Genomic DNA, 10280 nt, shown 5'->3' on the forward strand with positions numbered 1-10280 from the left:
TCATAACGTGTCTATAACCTGTGAGACTCTAGAATGAGAAATGGTTATGCTTACAGCAAATGAAGAGATGCACATCTTGCAGGACTGAGTTTAAAAGAGTATGTATATACAGAAAGCAGATGATGTTAGACATCATAATAATTTTAATGAGGTCGGTATTCATGTAAGTAAAAAACTTTAAGGAAAACTTAAAGAACTTAAGCATGTACAAAAACATTTCTGTGCCTGTTTCCTCAAGACATTTATATGTTGCATGTTTTACTGTAAAAGTATGATTATCTGAGGGTGAGGATGCTAAGAAGAAGCTGTACTAAATGAAAAGATACTAAACAGAAATTTGGGTTATTTGAATGATGAATTAGTGTTAGATGAAAACGTTGACTTAAAGGAAAAGAGAAATTAAATGCTTCAAGAGATCCCTGAAGAACTGTTACAAAGTGCAGAAGCAGAAGAAATATTTTACAAAATCAAGCTAACATCTCTGGCATTGCAAAACCAAAATAAAGTTAAGATCACAAACCCCAAAGATTTTTTTTAGTAAATGTTGTTTCTCTAAATCCACATTCTAACAAAACAAAGATTACATAATGCAACAATTTAGCACAATACGAATGCATGACTGATTCTCCTAATGATATGTCAAAGATGGCAAAAGATCTACCATAAAGGGCACTGCTAACATACTCGTGCATTTATTGGGTTTAGATGCCAGAAAATTAAAAATTTAGTTTAGTATGACTAAAATTACTTTATGGAAGTAGTGGAAGAAGGGCGGTCTCTGCAAAATACAAGCGATATAAGCTTTAACTTTCTTCAAAGAAATTTCTGTAACATATTAGATGGCCAAAAAATCCTCCAAATAGTGCTTGTTATGGCTGAATTAAATTGGATCTATAACAATACAGATGTTGTCGTCACATAGCATTTTATCTGTTTCAGTAGGAAAAAGATCATCATATCGAGGACAATTGACATACGTAAGCTGCCACTGCAGTGTTTTCATCTTAACTCAGATTTTTGATGGGATGTTCTTTACCTCCTGCCAACAAACGTTAGGAATGCCGTGAAACTGTCTGAGCCGTTTTTGTCAATTTAATGAAACTTGTATGATGGAGAAGTGAAAAAAGAAATCACCAACAGAAAGTAACTATGGATACAGACTGTCATGGATACAGACAAAAAAATGGGAAAAAGGAGTGACAGTTATGAAATCTGAAGAAGCAAATGTCCATCCCTCAAATGTAATTATGATCCCTCTCTTCTACCGCAAGTGGAAAAACCTGGAAGTCATTGGAGAAGTAAATTCAACAGAAATAAAGGCCTACAGCCCTTTGTCTATAAAAACCAGACCTAAATTATCAGTGTTAAGGGACAGGGAGAAAAAGGAGACTAATGCATATTAAGATGACACTATACAGCAATATTTCTAGCAAAAAAAAGAAGAAAAAAATAACAGTCTGTTCTTGAAAGGGAGCAAAAACAGATCACAAGACCATAGCCATAGAAAAAGGACAATATTCAGCTTTGTAACATCCTCATAGGAACCAGGAAATCCACTTTGTAAGCAGACAAGGACCAAATAAAAGTCATTCTGCCTTGAACCCCGTACCAGTCAGAAGGGCTTTTACGAGTGTGAAGCATCCAGGGAGAAGTATCCGATCTTCCCTCCTTTTACCCACATTTTTATGCTTATGTAACAGCACAAGCACGAGCCTCATTTAGGACTTTGGTGGTTATTATCATTGAGATTTAATTACAATGAAAACCTAGTTAGTGGTCGCCTACTGTTTTATGGTACACCATAGGTATATTACAGGGAGAAGTTGGTTTCCCAACACATCAGCTGCCAGAAGGAACTGCCAATGACATTCAGATTGCTCAAACCCTTCCCAACATTACATGTGCTCATGAAATCAATAAAAACCCGTGTATGCATAAGCACGATTTCACCGAACACCAGACACCATTGTAAAGCTGTAAAGATAAGGCAGCAAGAATGCAGAATAATTGCATTATAAATGAAGATAAGCAATGTTCAAAGCGGAATTGGCCAGTATGTTCTACTCAGCATCGCCAAATATTCAAGGCAATGTCCCACACGCGCGGTTAATTAAGGAAGCAAAGTAACCTATTGCTCATATACCAAAATTTTAGAACCTGGGATAGATTAAATAAACAATAATGAAGGGTTGTCCTTCAGCACAGTCACAATCACAGCATGGCTAATACCTGAATGATGAAGTGTTATAACTTAGCCAGTATTACTGAATAAGCTTCTTAAAAAAATAATAGAAAATCCTGATGTGATACCACTAAATAAAAATGTCCTTCCTTTCCTACATTTACTGCTAATTATGCAACATTTCCTTGTCTAATTCATCAAATTAAAAAACAAGCCAAAACATTTAGGGTATTGATGTATTATTTTTATGTTTAGCTTGTATTGTCTACGATAGAATAGCAAAAAATTATTTACTATTAAAATTATTTTCCCTGTTAAACTCATTATTGGCTGGCAGCTTGTATTAGCACCTTTACTACGCACTGAGACAAGACTTCCCTACAGCAATGGCATGGATCATGGAAATGAGGATTCAGGCTGAGTTTGGAGATCAGAGTTCTCGTGCAGAACGTCTGAATGGGAGATGCTCCTCAGGTTTCTTCTCCCTCTCTTATTACTGTACCATCACAGATGCCTTCCCACAAAGAGTGATGTGTGAAAGAATAGACCGTCTTCTGGTCTAAAATGGTGATACCTGGTTTTGCAAAGCAGTACCCTATGAAAGCAGGGTGAACTCATTTACTCAAAACTCTTTCCCACTAAAGAAATAATAATCTGCACATTGGGGCTGGGAAGTCATTCTATGAATACTTCCTGATTGGTTTAGTAATTGTGGGAAAGTCTAAGTTTCAATATTTTTGTAATTTAATTATTGGTTTCATTAGGAAAGATTAAAAACTACTTAGGATACCTTATGTTAATCTGTTTAAAGCTGTCTAATGAACACTTAAGAAAGCAGTCCATAAATAGAAGCTCTTTGCTTTCTTTTCACTCTGAGCAGCCAGTGCTGAAAAATTGCTTTATATATTCTACTGGGTTGTCTGTGAATTGCTTTTATTGCATAGGACACCTCTGTCCACAAAAACAAGCCCTTGAATAATAAGAAAACTAAACAATACGGATCATCTTAGTATCATTTCACTCCATTTCATTTAGCCTACCCTGGTGGAGGTGGATCTTTGGAAAACAGAAGAGGGACCACTGCCACGTGCTATCTTTATCCCCTCCTCACTTGCAGGCTCACTTTGTGCTGGTTCTGATGTTCCTTGAGCCACGTTGCGTGTGCTGATTTAGCTTCACGCAACTCACATCACAACAATTTAGTGATGACCATCAGTGGCCCCAGATAAACTGACACAAGTGTGTCTATCCTTCCTAAAACATGCCTTCATCTTCCTCTACGGACATACCCTAAGGAAAAGGCTGGGATTTCACGTAGCTGCACGGGAAGCCTGCACTGGCCAAGTGAATGGTTGGCAGCTGATGACTTGTAATCAGAGCTGCTGGCCCCATGTCACCAGTGGGAATCGAGGTCTGTACTCCGATGCTCCAGCACCTGTATCAGCTTACTGCTTTGCTCAAGTTGGAGATCTGCAGCTCCTGGAGGAGCCAGGCACAGCGCCTAACCCTAAACCTGCAGAGAAGACCATCAACAAGAAACGTAAAGCATAGACAGTTCTAAATGTTTCAGCTTGCCAGAGTCAAGAGATTGAAAGCATACGGTACAGACAAGGCAAATGGGTGTGAGAGAGACCCTACGAGCTGTAAATTGGGAAAACTCCCACTTCCTGCATGTCTACATAGGGAAGATAAAAATAAAAGGCATGATGGTAGAAAGAGTTAACGTGATTGAGACAGCAAGTGTAACAGTCATCAGGCTGTCTGTAAGGCATGCTAACAGAATAAAAACACCCCAAAGACAAGACACAACCACTCTGGTTGCCAGCACCAGGTAGAGCTCCTGCACCTCCTTAGGCAGACTAAGCAGCAGCAGCTTGTCAGCACATGCTTCAATCTCTCTTTCCCCTTGTAAAAACGGGTTAGCATGGCAGCAGCAAAAAGCAAACCAGCTGGAAAATGGGAAACACACATTAAAGGACGATTCCTTGGCATGTGCTACAACAAAAAGTCATGCTTGAAATCGCTGCATTTGTTTAAAAAGATGTCAGCAGCAACAGGAAACATGGACTTTAACATCACCAGTCTTTGCAAGGGTATATGGGCTCCACTTTTGCTGGTGTTCACCCTGCATAAGTTTAGATCTTATGCAAAATGGGATAAAAACTTTATATGACTGCTATTTAAGCACTCAGAAATGTTTTCTTCTAAATGATGTGACTGACATAATTGCCTTGCACTTTAATAACCTAACTAGGAACAATGCTTTTCTAATTAAGTTTAAAATTCAAATCACAAAGGCTGTGGCCATGGACAGACCACCAATGCACACAAAGGAGGAAAAGATGCATCATACAAGGGAGTGTAACAGTTCAGACACTGGAAAAATACAATGTGGTGACACACAAAGCTTGCAGTGAAGTAGAAAGGCTGCTAAGGTTGCCAGCCTCGGGACTCTGAGTCACAGATCTGCTACAATGCTGCTTGGCTAAGGCAGCCAGGGAACTTCTGTCCTGAAAATTTGCACATTTTCCGGCAAAATATTTTTAGAATAAAAGCACCATTGCTTGTATTAAACAGACTACACAATGCTCCCCACGAATTATCACCCTTATTAGTAAATGTTAAAGAGGGAAGTAAATCCCATAAAGCAAGACCATAAGCCAGTAAAATGCCTGTGTGCTCCGAAAGGATGCTCCTGTAAAACAAAATGTCCAACCAGAAAGTAAAAATGGTGACTGTACACAAATATGGTTTCATCATTATATTATCCAGTAGACATCAACTTGTCATAAACTGAAAGGCAGGATTTTTAAAAAATTATTTATTTTTACAAGGGAGATCATAAAGCTGCAGTAAGCACAAAATTCTCAATTTAGGTTGCTGCAACTGTATTTTACCTAGCTGTCACCTTAATTTTCAGATACAATTTTAGAGGTGTGCTGCTGTTTGCATATCCATTCAAATGCTCAGTAACAAAAGCATTATAACGAAACTATTTACCATTTAATTATTATTTTAAATACAAGGCTTTGTCAAAGGTGTAGCTCCAATATCTTCAGTGATACAATTCTCAACATACACGCCCAAGATTTAAGCTCTAATTATCCAAATATCCATAACAGAATTGCTTGAAGGAAAAATAGAGGACAGTTAGGTTAAATTAAAGTAAAATAAATCTATCTGAACCCTGAGATAAGTGGAAAGTTTGCAAAGGGATTGCAAAGTAAATGTACAAATCTTCTAGAACAAAGGTAAAAATGTTTACTTTGCTACAGCCAGCTAATAAAGGCAAGCTTAGACAACTACCTAACACTTAACTGTGCATACAAAACCACCTGAATTTATTGTTCCTACAGCTATTGCTACTCAGTAAGCACCAACAGAGGAGAGACTACCTGCATAATAGGACAAGAATGTGGATTTACAGCACCTTTAATTTTAAGGTGGAAAAGTAAGCAGTAAAATTACCCAATCTGATCTTGAAACACCCTTCTTTCCCAAGCAGAGGATTTGGAAAACAACGTTCATTTCACAGTTGCTTAAATTATTAAAAGAATTCATACTGAAGTGGCACTTTGAAGTCACGCTCAGCACTGCTGGAAAGGATAAATAACAAATGCAACATCATAACAGCCAAACACTTCACATCTGTCATGGAGAGTACACCGTAAGGAAAGAAATAATGCACATCTTAACCGTTTCAAACAACTGAATAATTAGAAAAGCATTTAATACTTGCAAATCCCAAAGCTACTAATAGTCCAACCTAGTAAATTAGACCAGCAATAAAGAACTGAATGTCCTCTGGCCTGTTCATATGACTAAACTCTCTGGTTTCTAAAATGCCCGTGGAGAACGGCTGCTAAATCCTCCCTGTGCAACAGGATTGTTTGGGTGAGCATCAGCTGCTGGGGGCAAAACTGCTCTAAAGCTGCTGTAAAACTGCTCTGCATGGCACTCTAGCAGCCCGACAGCGTGGGGACTGCAGCCCCGTGACAGCGAGGGTTTTGGCACGGTTTGGCTTCCCCAGCACTGACACAAGCTTTGACTATCCATGTTCCTCACTTCGGCTGTTCCTACGGATCGAGGTCTGTTTTCAGAAGCCTAACTGAGATCATGTGTTCATAAACTTTCTACATCTTACATGAGTGCCAAGCCAGACGCAGGGCTGTGCCAAAACCCACTGCCAGGAGTTCAGCTGCAGGACCAGGGCGAGGTGGTTCCACGGACCACAGGCAGACAGAGGCGACGATGCAGCCTGCGGATCACAGGGAGGAAACCAGATTTGCTCTCCGAATCTCTCTGCCGCCTCCTCATCTCTCTCCCTGACCCGCTCCCAGTTCAGGAGAAGGAAAACCCAGAGGGATGGTAAAGCTTACTGACCATCATTTTGTGCTGTGCCTGGGAGCCAGTGTTTGTGATTACAGACCCTTCAGGATAAGGAGGTTTTATCAATAAATGAAGTGTCATGCCCCAAAATAAGGTCTTTTTTATCTTAAGAGAAACTTTCAACTCCATATTTTTAGTAACCTTCTACAAAAATCTTCATTTTAAATTAGTAACTTTTTGACTATGTCTTTCAACCCCTCCTGCCAATCAGGGGACCTTGAAATGCCCCAGTACTGAGCACACTCCCATTTCTTGTCCTCTCTGATCAGATGGAGTCATCTGCAAATTCGTATTGTAATGCTTAATATGAACACAAACTGGAGAGAAAAAGGGGGCTTAGGAATAACCAAGAGTGTCCTCTCTTAAAAAATAATTACATAAAACTCAGCACAAAGTCTAATCAAGAATGTTAGTACGACTGCATTTAGATGTGCTGCAGAATCAGCAATGGCAGAAGACTTTAAACCTCGTTTAAAGGTCAACAATAGCAGTTGCAACAATTCTCCAAAATGCAGATTCAGGAGTTGTCAGGAGTTCAGGAGTTCAACTCTCCCCTGTTCTTTTTCCAAGTTCACATTGCAAACCTCACACTGAACATCATGTAACCGCTTCTCAAACTGAAGCAACAGCCCAAAGAGTAGCAATGGCTATTTATTTCCGACAGCAACATGCCACTCAATTTTGAACAACCCAGACATTTGATAATTTATTTCAACATGAACAAAGAGAAACGTGGTTGAAAACAACACGTGAGGTTTTACAGAAGTTTAAACTGCATTTGCTACCAATAATGCTCTTAAGACTCAAACTAGGGGCTAGGCTCTGTTGCATGACTGGATAATCCAGGCAGGTATGTGATTTGGGAAATTCTGGGCAACCTAAACTCACACAGCATTGCGTGGATGATGAAAAGCAGATTTGCGCCTTTCCTTGGAACCATTTATATATTCATATGTTTTTTACCCTGTATTTTAACCCGTCTTGAAAAAAATCAATCCATAAATAAAAAACTCCACGTCTTTATTTTTTCTGGTCCCTAAGCTAAAATTGGGAATAGAGCAACAGCAAAGGAAATGTCTTGATGACATAACTGCACATCCAATTCTCCACGTCTGATTTAAGTACAGCTTTTTAAAGCCGTAGTCTGTTCTAAAGCTGGCTGTTTGGAGCCAGGAAGCATCCCTAATGTCAAAATGTCCATTCCTTGAGAGAGGCAGAGAGCTTTCACCACTATTCTGCAGAGCAGAGAGGCATTTCTGACAATGGCTAAAGGATAAGAACTACTTATAGATTCCTAGGGAGTGTGATACTGTCAGAGAATATTTCTGAGAGAAGCTAGGCTGAGAAGTACCCCAGAAGTTGGCTTTCCTGAACAGGTACAAAGCCCTGAATTCCCTTGAGGAGGGATCCTTTAGCAAACATCCTTAGATAGGATACTGGACAGGGTACTGCTTCACTCTCTGTTCAGAATTTTCTGTTCCTTTTTGCCTTTATGGGGGCCGGAGTCCAGATTAAAGCCTCCTGCACCTTCCCCTACAGGAGGTTCTGTTAATGAGAGTGGCCTTTTACCTCTCTCGTATGCAGTTTCAGAAAGTCAGCAAACACTGAGCTGGGGAGGGAGAACACCTGGCCTCAAGAAGAGAAGTCTATATTCAAAGTAGCATGGACATGACAATGAACATTGCGACATCTCACTTCTGGGTGCCCAACTCCCAAAAACCAAATGTGAAACCCTCCCTTACAAAGCAGTGGACACATGGATACCTCTAGCTTAAAAGAGAATTCAACTCAGCTTGCATAGAGGAAGGGAAGAGAGTAAATTCACCAATACAAATGCTGAAAGAAAGGTGCAACTTGCATGGTGTCCTTTACAAGGACCTAGACCCCTCACTTCAGGTGGTACTTCAGAGGCATTTAGGTCAGATTATGATTCTGAAAATCTCCTGGGAGGACCTACGTGTTACTTTTTTAAAGGAGAATTGAAGTCACTTTTCCCCCATGAAAACCCATTAAAAATAGAAGGTAACAGCAGTACCTCTTTCTTATCAGAATCCCACTGTTATAGTTCAGAAGTTAGAGCCATGTGCTGCTGAAAACATTTCATGTGCAAATTCACTGGGATAGAGGAAAAAAAAAAAAAAGTTTGACATACTTAGGCCCCTGGATCTCCATTCTCCAAAGCAGTCCCCTAACAGCTGGAGGTGCAGCTGTCAGGAGCCTGTTCTGGGCAATGAGAGATGTTGGCTGGAAAATCTTTAGGTTGAGAAAAGCATGTGCTGCTATAAAATGGGGAGAGGAACAGCTTCTCTTCTTCCTCTACCATATTTATAGACCAAACCAACCATAGCCTCTTGTTTGTTTCCGCAGAGCTCAGTTCTTTTGAAGCACCTCTCGAGGTGCTTTGATAGAAAAATATGTAAGGATCCTGTTAGGCCTTTTTATTCCTCAGATAATACACTGGCCCTTTTTAGGCCTCTTTTGCCTAAACAAACTCAGTATCTTCATTTTCCAGGAGAAATGCCCTGAGAACAGCTGCTATGCTGGCTTAGGAGGAAAGGCAAAAAATTAACGACCTTCTGATTAGTAGAAGGTGACCCATTCTATTTTAAAACTACAACACACTGACAAAGCAACAGCTGAAATGCAAACTGAGCCATTACCCATATTTCGATTACTCTGACAAAGAAAAGAACACAATGCATTCTCCAGGGACATCGGTCAAGGTAGTATAATTAGCTCAAATGAGAAGTACTAACAGATTTCCAGGGGAAAAAAGCACTTCTGCATGATGGCAAAACAACGTGTATCAGATTTATTAAGCAATGGTATTCCTCTGTTTGCACTACACCTGCTACCAGAGTTTGAAAGAGGCAGCACAGCTGATGATGCAATGTACTTAGGCCAAATGTTAACAAACCCACTTGCCAAGTTTTCCTTTCCCAAATCTGCTTCTACCAGTAAAAATCTACTTAAATCACAAAAAAATTTTTGCACTATGATTTTTTTTTCCTATTGCAATCATAAAAACAAACTGAGTGCTGGAGAAGGCAAACCGTGGCAACACTACAAGATACTTTTTTTTTGCTTATAAATGTACATCCTGTTTGTAGCCTAGCAACAAAAGCAGCAGTCTGTGTGAAATGGACATAGTGCCTGCTGCTGGGGCTCTCTCCTCAAAACAGCAGCCATCTTTGGTGAGTAAGTTGACGAGAGATTTCATCATTCTGCGTTAAAGCCGCCTCCAGATGTTAGCGGCTGCAGCAGCCAACTCGGCAGCGTGCGCTTTCCGTGTGCCATCCCTCCTCTCGTCGCTCCCACCGCAGGAGGTACACCGCAGGGACACGTCACACCCCTACCTCTCCTCTTCACTAAGGAAGAAAAAGCTTCCTTGCTAATACGGGTTAACTCAAGGTCTTATTTCATTCCTGATTGCTGCAAGCTCGTCTCTGCTCCTTATTTCTAAAGCCCTGTGGTAAACTGAGGCAGGATTATCTGGCTGTACCCAGATGTGTTCATGGCCTTCTTCTGTAACAGGTTTTCCACTATTTCATTTTTTCCTGATAGGATTTATACAGGCCATTTTTCAATTGCACTTTGGCACAAGGCCAGTCTTCATTCCCTGCTATCTCAGTACCCGTTACAACAACGGATTATTCATAATTCTGTTGATAAATGAATCGATGCTCATCATTAGAACCCCTGGCTACCA

At 40.1% G+C, this 10280-nt stretch overlaps 1 protein-coding gene across 1 annotated transcript in view; it reads right to left on the bottom strand.

Annotated features, from left to right (window-relative positions):
• Window positions 1-10280, bottom strand: part of SFXN1 (sideroflexin 1) — a 25432-nt gene that overhangs the window by 14422 nt on the left and 730 nt on the right. The gene's annotated exons all lie outside the window — the stretch shown is intronic.

Source organism: Anser brachyrhynchus, assembly GCF_964034855.1.
Source record: "Anser brachyrhynchus genome assembly, chromosome: 14".
Classification (NCBI taxonomy): domain Eukaryota; kingdom Metazoa; phylum Chordata; class Aves; order Anseriformes; family Anatidae; genus Anser; species Anser brachyrhynchus.